Source organism: Cucumis melo, chromosome 6 (assembly GCF_025177605.1).
Source record: "Cucumis melo cultivar AY chromosome 6, USDA_Cmelo_AY_1.0, whole genome shotgun sequence".
In the NCBI taxonomy this organism is placed as follows: domain Eukaryota; kingdom Viridiplantae; phylum Streptophyta; class Magnoliopsida; order Cucurbitales; family Cucurbitaceae; genus Cucumis; species Cucumis melo.
The window spans coordinates 17,388,573-17,401,102 of record NC_066862.1 but is presented as its reverse complement, the minus strand read 5'-3'; positions in this window follow the sequence as shown (position 1 = coordinate 17,401,102).

Sequence of the window (12,530 nt, the reverse complement as noted above, 5' to 3'; positions counted from 1 at the left end):
ACATCTTCACTTCGCATCCATCTAGTTCCCCTTTACATAATCTCTAGAGTACATAAGTTGTTTTAGTTCAGTTCACATTCATTTATTCATTATTTATTATTCTTTTATATCGCCTAATTGATGAGTAATTCCTAGAATTAATCTTTGATAACAGTTCCTTTTGTTCGACTCTGGATCATCTAGATAAACCTATTATTTCACTTATACTTAGGCAAGCATTAGAAAAACTTCTACATGACAAGGACTTAGTTTCAATATGTTGAATAGAGACAATGGGAGCATTTTGCATGCAATGATCATTCAATATGTTGAATAGAGACAATGGGAGCATTTTGCATGCAATGATCATGTCTGAACGCATAATGAAGAGATTCACAAGGAGCAATTTTATATGCAATGATCTTGAATCAATGACACATTATGAACCACACAAGTCTAATCGCACATTCAACACTGTAACCGTCATCGTCATAAGCCTGTCAAATTACTTTGCCTCCCACCATAGTAATTTGTGAGTATCTCGCGAGGGTAGGCAAGTATTTCAAACATAACTTCTCTACCGTGGATGGGAATGGTTTGGCACCCTTGGGGTTTCTCATCTAGCCAAGGAATGCTCCATTCACTACATACCTCAAGTTGAATTGTTGCTTCACCATAATGCAGTACAACAACAATGCGTATTTAATGGAGACTATCCTATCATAGCGCGTTGAGAGGATCTTCTTCTTTATAATGAACAACCAGACATTAGCTCAGTTGTCAATGGATGCAGAAAAAGTTAAAGTCTCCTAGTTGGCATCCTCGTCCATGTTGCCCTTGGCCATGGGATTATTTTAATGATTTTATTTGCATCTCCCTACTTAGGGTTTGCAATGAGCCTTTGGCTAGGGTATACGTCCGGATCATTAGGCAAATCATACACTTATTTATCTCTTCTGTGGTGAAAGGTGTTGGGTTTTATGACCTAAAACTCGTAGATAGTAAATATAATCCATTGACCATTATTAATAAAGTGTTTTATTATAATAATTTCAATAAATGTTATTGATTATATTATTAGTTTTGTCTTAATAACCTAAATCCAATAAACTTACATCCTAAGATGTTTGATGAGTCTTGAACAGTATGTAGAGACATACGAGGATCAATGTTCAAGATCAGCTTAAATGGTCTATAGTATAAGGTTAAGGTTGGGTACCTTATCTTGGTAACACGGATATGGCTCACTTTGTATTTGATACAAACACATTTATCCAATACGTTCATGTATGTGACATGCGAGTGAGGGTATTCTATGCAATGAGTTCGCATAAGATCAGACCACGAAATAGTAATCACTAGATGTAACTCCGTTAACTAGTTGGGTTTCTATTTCATTAAGATGACCTAGGTAACTTAGTCTTAATCCTGAGTGTATTATGAACTCTTGTGTGTGAGAGATTGTCCTTTGATTTGTACAAGTGAGAGTGACCAGATTACCGACTCAATATGCTTATCATTTTGGGGACAAAATCGAGTGGAGAGATAAGAACATAATCACACAAGTGGAATTCACTCCTTCCCGACTTTAGGGTAAGTAGATAAGTGTTCCCTTAAATGGTGTCTCTGGGACTTGTACAAAGGGTCCTACCCTCTCTATGGCACGAGAGGGGTTTCCGTTTAATTGTTGAACCATAAACAGGTTGTTCATTAAAGGAGCACTGGTATTTAAGGACTAAAAGTAACCTAGGGGTAAAATGGTAATTTGACTCAGTTGGTGTTACGAACACTTGTGAAGGACTAACTTACTGTAATTAGTTTATATCTGTGGACACAAAAATATATCTACAGTGAGAAGAGTTCAGCTGTGAGTCTTTAGTGGAGTGTACACACAGTTAACGAATATTGATTAATGTGGTTAATGAGTTTAGTCAATTAATTTCATATCGTTGTAGCTTCTGATCTGTAGGTCCATTAGGTTCCCTTCCTAGCTCGTAAAGGGTAATGAGATTTATTTATATTGGTTGTAATTTGAAATGTTCAAATTTACTTTGAGAATTAATATAATTTTGGATATGATTCAAAATTAATTTATGAAAGAATAAAATATATAAATTTTAATTAAACTTAAATATATAAATTGAATTTTGGATATGATTCAAAATTAATTTATGAAAGAATAAAATATTTGAATAAGTTCAAATATTAATTTAATGTAAATTAGATTCATACTAAAACTATAGGTTAAAATTTAATATGTATATGATACATACTAAAACTATAGGTTTGATGGAAAAACAAAAACCAAGCAGAGACATCCAGCAGCGGAAGATAAAGATCATGCTTTACTCTATATGCGTCTAAATGATTTAGAAGCTAACACGCACATGCTATGCGATGGACCTAAACGAAGAGAGAGGAAGGTAAACGATGTTCTTACCTTTGTAGTTCAGAACCTCTTCTTTAATCCAACGCTTCTCCTCTGCCTGAAAACACGAGCTAGGACAAACACCAATTTGACCCACTATGCTCAAGACCAAGAACGGAGTTGTGGGACTCGGCTATGCGAAGAGAGTATTGAGAGAGATGGGAGTTAATCGTTTTCCTGTTACAAGAGCAAAAACTCATCTCTTTCTCATTCGGTAATGAGAAATTTTATATGAAATTTACATGCAAATTACATGCAATATTATTTCATATGAGTTCAACACCTCATTAATCCATTAATTATCAATGGGATTAGTAGCTTCAAATTCACAATTAATTGCCACATTTCCCATTAACTGTTAATTAATAGAATAATTAACCAAATGGGCATTTTGGTCATTTGACCAACTTTAGTCAAAGTCAAACTTTGACGTTTCTTAGTCAAAAGTCAACTTTTTGACTTTTTACTAATTTTCCCGTCTTGACTAATTTTAACCTCCCGAGTATGAATCCGTATTCATTTCTCTAAAATTCAAATCATATTTGAAAATAAATCCGGTCAAAGTTCAAAATCAACATGTTGACTTTTGACCATTCTCTAAACTTTTTAAGCTTTTAAATATAAATCTATATTCATATTTCTTTAAATCATATTTAAACACAAAACTTAAAGTTTATTTTTACTGGCTTATATCTTATATATTTGTTGGTTTCTCTCTCTTTATCTTTATTCGAACAATTCGAATTACTTCAACATACTTGTTCTTAGTTGAATCCATATGAGCTAGTAGGGGAACCTAATGGACCTATAGATCATGGGCTCCAACGATTCGAGATTAACTGGCTAAACTCTTTTAGACCAAAAAGTTAATCAACATTCATTAACTAAAGAGTCATTCCACTAAAGACTCTTAGTTGCACTCCCCTCACTATAGATATATTTTTGTCCATCTAATATAACCATAATGGGTAAGTTGATCCTTCACAGGTTGTTCGTAAGCTTGGCTGGGTCAAAATACCATTTTTACCCCCGAGATTACATCTTGCTCCTTAAGACCCATTGATCCACTATTGAACAATTGGTTTAAGGTCCAATCTATAAACCATAATTCTTCTCTGGCCAATGAGAAGGTAAGGCCCCTTGTTCAAGACTTGGATTAAGTCTTTAAGGGAACAACCTATCTTTTATCCCAGAAGTGGGTAGGAGTGAATTCCATCTTGCACCTTATGTCCCTTGCTATCCACTCGGTCTTACCCCTGAAATGGGAGGCTTATTGGGCCAGCTATGTTGAGCTACCCTCACCTATGCAGATCTAAGGATACTATCGAATGAATAGAAGTTCATAGTTAGCTCAGGATTAAGATCAAGTTACCTAGGTCATCATAAATGAAAATAGTCAGTTTATAGTTTACGATGTTATAACTAAAAGTGACTACTTCGTGGTTCCAGTCTTATACAAACCATTTACATAGGACGCCCCCACTCCCATGTCTCTACATGAACGATTCAGGATTACATCGTTTGTACTAACTACAGAGTGGGCCGCATCTATAGTGTTTATACAGAATAAGACGCCCAACCTTATTTATACACTATAGACCATTTGGGCTATTAACTTGAACTTAATCCATGTTTATGTCTTTACATATAGCTCAATATGACAAACTAGTAAATAGCCTCGGGACCTTTAAATTTATTGGTTTTAAGATTATAGCATTTGAATCAAATAACAAAATATTAGTTTTAGGACATAAATTCCAACAAACTCCCACTTGGACTAAAACTCCAAGTAAGTTAGAATTTCATCATGAGAGAAAAGTATATATACATGAGTACAATAAACACATATATAAACTAGGGCATAATCCCAATAAGTCTCCCACTTGTCCTAATTTACAAATCACGTAGACCTAAACCATGTAAATGGCTCTCAAACACTTTAGTCGTGAGAGCTTTTGTAAACGGATCAACCATGTTTTGTTCGGAGGAGATTTTTGTTACTATAACGTCTCCTCGATGTACAATTTCCCTAATCATATGGTACTTTCATTCAATATGCTTTCCTCGTTTATGACTTCTAGGTTCTCGTGAATTTGCAACTACACCACTATTGTCACAGTATAAAGTGATTCGCAGATGCATATTTGGAACGCCTTCCAAATATGTTAAGAACGTTTTAAGCCATACTACTTCTTTGGCTGCTTCAAAGGCAGCTACATATTCAGCTTCCATAGTGGAGTCAGCAATACAAGATTGTTTTATGCTTTTTCATACTACTGCTCCTCCGTTCAGAGTGAAAATTGATCCTGATGTAGACTTTCTAGCATCTTTATCAGTTTGAAAATCGGAGTCAGTGTTTCCAGTAAGGATCAGATCCTTAGACCCATATACAAGCATGTAGTTTTTTGTTCTTCTAAGATATTTTAAGATTATAGCATTTGAATCAAATAACAAAGTATAGGTTTTAGGACATAAATTCCAACAAGGTTATGAGAGAAATTCATATTTGAATATTATTCAAATTTGGATTAAATTAAATATAAGATATTTAATTTAGAAATTAATTAATTGGAGAATTAATTAATAGTTTAATTTATTTTGATTTAATTAAATTAAAACTATAGGTTATGTGAGAGATATTCATTTAAATATGATTTAAATGAAATATTAGTTTTTAATTAATTAATTAAATTAAGGGAAACTTATATAAATCTAACAAAACTGTAAACTATTTATAGCCCGTGTAATATAGCCCATAAGGTTAGCCATTTTTTAAATATTCCAGGTTTGCCCTTCCATCTTTCTTTTCTTCCTCGCGATTTGTCTTCCTCCTGTTATTTCGTCTTCCTCGTCTTCTCCTGCGATTTCGTCTTTCTTTTTTCTCTTTTTTCTACAATTTCTTTCCATCATGTTTCTTATTTTTCAATTCTTTATTTATGTCGTTTGATCTCTCCATCATTTTTCTTCTTTTCCCCTTTGTTTTTTTTCGCTTCGGTTTCTTTCCATCGTCTTTCTACTTTTCCTCTTCTTTTTTCGCTGCGATTTCTTTCCATCGTCTTTCTTCTTCTTTTTTTTTACGCGTTTACATTTGGGTAACCAAATCTAAACGACTGTGTACAACAAAATAGCAAAATCTAAAAGATCATGTATAAAGAATCTTGAAACAAAATCATTTAGATTGGAGTATCCAAATGTAAACGATCGAGTAAAAAAAATAAAAGATTGTGTATAAAGCATCATGAAAAAAAATCATTTAGATTGGAGTAGCCAAATGTAAACGATCGTTTAAAAAACTAAATGATCGTGTAAAAAAAAGATCGTGTATAAAAAATCTTGAAAAAAAATATTTAAAAAAAAATCATTTGGATTGAAGTAGCCAAATGTAAACGATCGTGTAAATAGATCTAAACGATCGTGTACCAAAAGAATTAAAAAAATTGTTTACCAAATTTAAAAAAAAATCATTTAGATTTGGGGCTAAATGATCGTGTAATAAAATTAAACGATGAATTGAAAAAATAAATTGTAGCCATATCTAAACGATTGCGTATAAATTGTAGCCATATCTAAACGATCGCGCATAAATTCTAGCCATATCTAAACGATCGCGTATATATTGAACCATATTTAAACGATCTCGTATCAAACAATAACCAAATCTAAACGATCGCAAATATATTATGTGCACGTTATTCACGGCGTGGTTGATGGGGCATTTTTTGTATTTTACACGGTGAGCCTCTAGGCTTTTTTCGTTTTTGGAATTGTTCTATAGAGTGTAAATATTTTGTCGCTTTTTTATATTTTTGAAAGACCTTTTCAATTAATTAATAATTTTAATATTAATGTTAATTTAATATTTATTTATTAAATTAATAGGAAACGAGGGTGGTTTTCCCACTTCCCTCGTTTCTCTCAACTTCCCTCTTCTTCAACTTGAAAAAGAGGGAGTTACTGGTACGATACACAGAAGCAAGTTCTGTGAATTTTTTTGTACATCGCATTCTCTCTAAAACATTTTTTTTCTCTCTGAAAAATTTCCTCTTCCAATTTGGTTCCCACAAACCATCTCATTCCAGAGAATAAGAAGGTTTCCAAGTGGTGGTGCTTCAAATTGGTGTTTAGTAGATTCAGAGACGTCAACGATCGTAAGTTCTTTTTTGTATTTTTTTCTTGAAAACATGTTTTACCATAATTAATTTAAATTTTACCAATGTATTGGTATTTTTAGGTTCCATTTAAAATTGGGTTAAGATCTCTGTAATTGTTTCGCTGTGCAAAGGGCTTTCATCCTATAATTGGTATCAGAGCCATCTCAATTTTAATTCATAATTTTAAAAATTTGCATTGGTTAGGTGGCATTTCTTGCATTATGAAAGCATGTTTTGCAATTGAATGTTTACTGTAATTTGGCCATATATTTACAACTTTTTTTATTTGATTAAATGTAAAGGCCCTTACATTTTTAGGCATTTTATATTGTAAATCCGTAATTTAGTGTTTATTTTTTGGATTCAGGGTGTTTTTCTGAGTTTTTCGACACCAAATTCGTCCAAAACGAATAACTGAAAAGCCATCAATGGGGAGTTTTTCGATTTTGTATGGAAAACGAAGCGAAAAAAATTCCGCGTCTAGAGGTTGAAGAAGGGTTGACGTCATTGTGATGTCAGCGTGCATCAGCAGACTGTGGTCATCTCCTTTCTGATGCACCATTTTGTTGAGGTGTACCAGGTGCTGAGAGTTGGGATTGGATTCCATGTTCTATCATATAGTCCTACAATCTTAAATTCATGTACTTTCCACCTCGATCAGATCGAAGTATTTTAATCTTTTTACTTAATAGATTTTCAACTTCAGCCTTATACTCCTTGAACTTTTCAAGAGCTTCAGACTTATTCTCTATTAAGTATAAATAATCGTACCTTGAATAATCATCTATAAAAGAGATGAAGTATTCAAAGCCCCCTCTAGCTTTTACATTCATTGGACCACAGAGGTCTGTATGTATAAGTTTTAAAGGCTCTTTGGCTCTATAACCTTTTCCAGTAAAAGGTCTCTTTGTCATTTTTTCTTCAAGACAAGATTCACATGGAGGTAATGAATCATCTTCTAACTCGTTTAGAAGTCCATTCTTTACCAATCTCTCGATTCGATCGAGATTTATGTGACCTAATCTTAAATGCCAAATATGGGTATTGTTATTTGGAGAAGTTCTTTGCCTTTTATTTAGAGTATTAGCAGTTCTAAACATCTCATGATTTAAAATTGCTTTGCTTCATTAGGTCTTAATACATACAAGTTGTTTTCATGCTTAGTCGAACAAATACGTACACCATTCTTAGAAATGAATGCTTCATTCATAGAAAAATTAATTGAGTACATATGTTCAATAAGACAAGAAACGGAAACTAAGTTCCTTTTAATTTTAGGAACTATGTACAAGTTTTCCAAAAACATGAATTTATTTCCTCAAAACAACTTAGCATCTCCCACTGCACGAGCTGAAATGCCATCTCCCATTCTAACCTTGAGTGTCATCTAACTCTCCTCAAGCTGGTTGAAGGAACTAGTTTCTTGTAAAGAAGAACAAACATGGTTGGTGGCACCTGAATCAAGTATCCAGACATTTTGGTCATTTTCCACTAAACATGACAAGTAAATCATATTTAGCTTCCTTTTCTTTCTTCTTAGCAAGGTACTTAGGGCAGTTTCTTTTCCAATGCCCATCAACATTGCAGTTGAAACATTTCCCCTTGATGGCTACCTTAGCCTTCACTTTGCCCTCAGTAGCAATAGTAGGACCTTTCCCCTTCCTTTCTTACCTCTTCTCAATTTAAACAGATCCAAAAGATGAATGTGCAAACCTCCTAAAATGGGCAACATTTTCCTCTTGTTTGATTTGAATGGACGGTTTCCCAAACATCTCTCTAAAAGAGTCCATGATCTGACGTGCAGTGACCATGATCTCATGTTTCTTGCTCAGTATGTCAGACATACTAGCCAAGATGTGGAGGCGAGCCTTGTCATTGGCCTTTGTCCAGCGGTCATATGCATCCCTAACACTTTGGGATGAATATTTAGTGGGGAAAGCAGGACATTCCTCCATTAAGACGAAGCGTAAATCAGCGATAACTAGAATCATATTCAGTTTCGATTTCCACGTCGCATAATTTTCACCAGTTAATTGATCTTTTTTAAGCAATGCAATAATTGAGGAAGACATGCTGAAATAGCAAACAATTGACCGTATTAGTTATCTTTGTCTTAACCCATTACATAAAACAATCCAATCAATTCAACAAAAATGAACAATCAAAGAACCCTAATAAAACTAATGATTTAGTTTTTGCAATGATACTTTAAAAGTTTAGAGCAACAGTCACCAAAGGGTGATCAATTACTCCTCTTCTAAATTGAGACAATATCAACTAATTACTAATACCAAAATAACTCTTATTCCTATAGTTCTTAGCTATCGTTGTTTGGGCAAGAATTTACTAACTAAGTTAATTCATCCCGTAAGTGTGACCCCACCATATTCAGATCCCAGAGGTACACTTCAACAGGCTACGTTAGGAAAGACAACTGTTGAAGATTAACCTAAGAAATCCTATCCATTTCTAGAGTTTGCGATGTTCCGACTTATATGATCAAGTCGTCCGAAGGGATGGTCGCTCCTGGACGACACGCAGACAGATCATAGAAATCTTACGGTGCAACCTAATGGAGACTGTAGGATATGTTAACACGCATCCTTCTCCCACTTACTATGAACATTTCCCCTATTCACCTTGTTATTGACCTATACAAACACTTTCCGAAGGGAGGCCGCGCCCAGGGCGACACGAAGTCGAGTATGGATTTCACGTGTGAACTCTTAGGGACGTGAGAGCAAAAAATTCATATATCATATATACCATTTTTCTCCCACTAAAATGTTCTATTAATTTAGGGTTTAGTTGCAGTTAGCTAAACTACGGCTAAATGAATCTAGCTAAGTCTATTCTTATTATAACACTTTAATAAAACTTTACACTAACGTTTCTAGGTGTATTAAACCATTTAATTTACCTAGTGACATCTTATGCTAATAGGAATAAGGTTTATTCATCGCCGATTCCGGGTTAGTTCGCAGGTAGAAGGTGTTCCGTAAACCGTCAACTTAAGTACCCCCAACCTTAGACAGAACTTTACCAGTGGAGTTCCCTTATAACCTTGAATCCTATTTGTCCTATTTAGTTTCACTAAACTAAAAATAAGACTTAATTCTAATCCTATTAGAATTAATGTGATCTTAGGTCTATTTAATTTTAAACAATTTAAAATTAAACCAAATTAATCCTAAATCCTATGTTTGCATGCAACTCTTTATTATAGGTTGACAATTTTTAATAATCAATTTTTATAACTATTATAAAATTAGTTAATTAGCCATATAATCATGCATACTATGGTTTAAATAATTAAAATCAAATTATAATTAAATAAAACCATATTACATGCATACATTATATTAATATAACAATTATATTAAACTATGGATGTAATGTGCACAATGCAAATTAATTTTCATCTTTATTAATATAACAATTATATAAAATAAAATATGAAGATTAATCAAGCATACACAAGACATTAATTTAAATATAACAAATTATATTTAACTAAGTAATGACATGCATCACGCTTATTCAATTTCATATATTTAAAATATCAACATATTTTAAATTACCCATGAAATTCATAATCATGCATTAAAACCATACATTATAACATTTATAATATATAAAAATGCATGAACATGCTCAATCTGAGGTGGGATTTATCTAAATGACATCCATAAAGCATTTAAATAACTATTGAACCTGTAAAATTGGCCCCTAGGATAAAAATAAAGCAATAATTACAATAATAAAGCCTTAAAAATATCTTAAAAGTGTTTTCAAAACTCCAAAATCGGCCTCAAAACCTTTAAAAAGCTTCAAACCAGGCTCAAAAACCTTGAACCAGTCAAAAACCGCTCCAAACCGACCTAAAAATGCTTGAATTGGCCCAGAAAATGAAGAACCGGCTAAAAAACGGCCTGAACCGGCGCTAGATGGGAAATCGGCACCGATTGAGCCGTACGGAGCTGACCGAGCCGAACCGAGCCAATAACTACTGAATCGAGCCGAGCCGAGTCGCTGAGCCACGAGCCGCCCTAGCATATCTGAGCTGATGAGACGTCACACTGACGTCATGATGACATCATCCCTTCTTCTACCTCCAGCTGCGATTTTTTTCCGCTTCAATTCCCGTACAGAATCGTAAAACTCTCTGTTGATGGCCTTCCGGTTGTCCGTTTTGGGCAAATTTGGTGTCGAAAAACTCAGAAAAACATCCCGAATCCAAAAATTGGACTCTAAATTATAGATTTACAAATTAAAATGCCAAAAAATGCAGGGGCTTTTACATTTTGATCTTATCAAAACAGTAAATCTATGGCCAAAATTACAGAAACATTCAATTGCAAAACCAACATTCATAATGCAGAGATCCCACCTAACTAATGCAGATATTTAAAAATTCTCAATTAAAATTGAGATGACTCTGGTAACAATTGAAGAGATGAAAACCCTTTATTGCGGAAGGATTACAGAAACCCAATTTTAATTGGAACCTTAAAAAAAATACCAATACATTGGCAAAAATTATAAAAACAATTTTATGGTTAATAAACATGCTTTGAAAAAAAACAGAGAAGAAGAACTTACGCTCGTTGACGACTCTGAATCTACCAATCACCAATTTCGACACCACCACTTGAAAACCTTCCTATTCTCTGATCGAGATGGTTTGTGGGAACCAAAATTGGAATAAGAAAATTTTTCTCAATAGAGAAATTTTTGTCAGAGAGAATGGAGTGTCTTTTTTTCGCAGAATTCACCCCCTTTTTTGTAACGCAAAGTATTCCCACTTCTTTCGACGGAAGAAGTGGGAAGTTGGAGAGAATAAATGGAAACGTGGGAAAACCACCTACGTTCCCCATTAACTTAATAATTATTAAATTAATATATATTAAACTAATTATTTAATTTAATTTACTAATTAATTAAATCATATTTAATTAATATTTTCATTTAAATCATATTTAAATGAATATCTCTTGCATAACCTATATTTTTAATTTAATTAATTAAATTAATTTAATTAAATCAAATTTAATTAAATCAAATTAAACTAAACTATTAATTAATTCTCTAACTAATAAATTTCTAAACTAAATATCTTATATTTAATTTAATCCATAATTTGAATCATATTCAAATATAAATTTCTCTCATAACCTATAGTTTTAATATGTATCATATTCACATTAAATTTTAACTTATAGTTTTAATATGAATCTAATTCACATTAAACTAATATTTTAACTCATTCAAATATTTTATTCTATCGTAATTTAATTTTGAATTATATCCAAAATTAAATTTATATAATAAAGTCTAATTAAAATATAAACTTTATATTATAATGTATCAATATACATTATATTAATTCCCAAAGTAAATTTGAACATTTCAAATTACAACCAATATAAATAAATCTCATTACTCTTTAAAAGCTAGGAAGGAGACTTAATGGCCTTACAGATCAGAAGCTACAACGATATGAGATTAATTAGCTAAACTCATTAACCACATTAATCAATATTTGTTAACTGTGTGTACACTCCACTAAAGACTAACAGCTGAACTCTTCTCACTGTAGATATATTTATGTATCCACGGATATAAACCAATACCAGTAAATTAGTCCTTCACAAGTGTTCGTAACACCAGCTGGTTCAAATTACCGTTTTACCTCTAAGTTACTTCTAGTCCTTAAATACCAGTGCTCCTCTAATGAACAACGTGTTTATGGTCCAACCACTAAACAGAAACCCCTCTCGTGCCATAGAGAGGGTAGGGCTTTTTGTTCAAGTCCCAGAGACACCATTTAAGGGAACACTTATCTACTTACCTAAAGGTGGGAAGGAGTGAATTTTATCTTGTTTGATTATGTTCCCAACTCTCCACTCGGTCTTGTCCCCAAAATGATAAGCATATTGAGTTGGCAATTTGGCCACTCTCACCCGTACAAA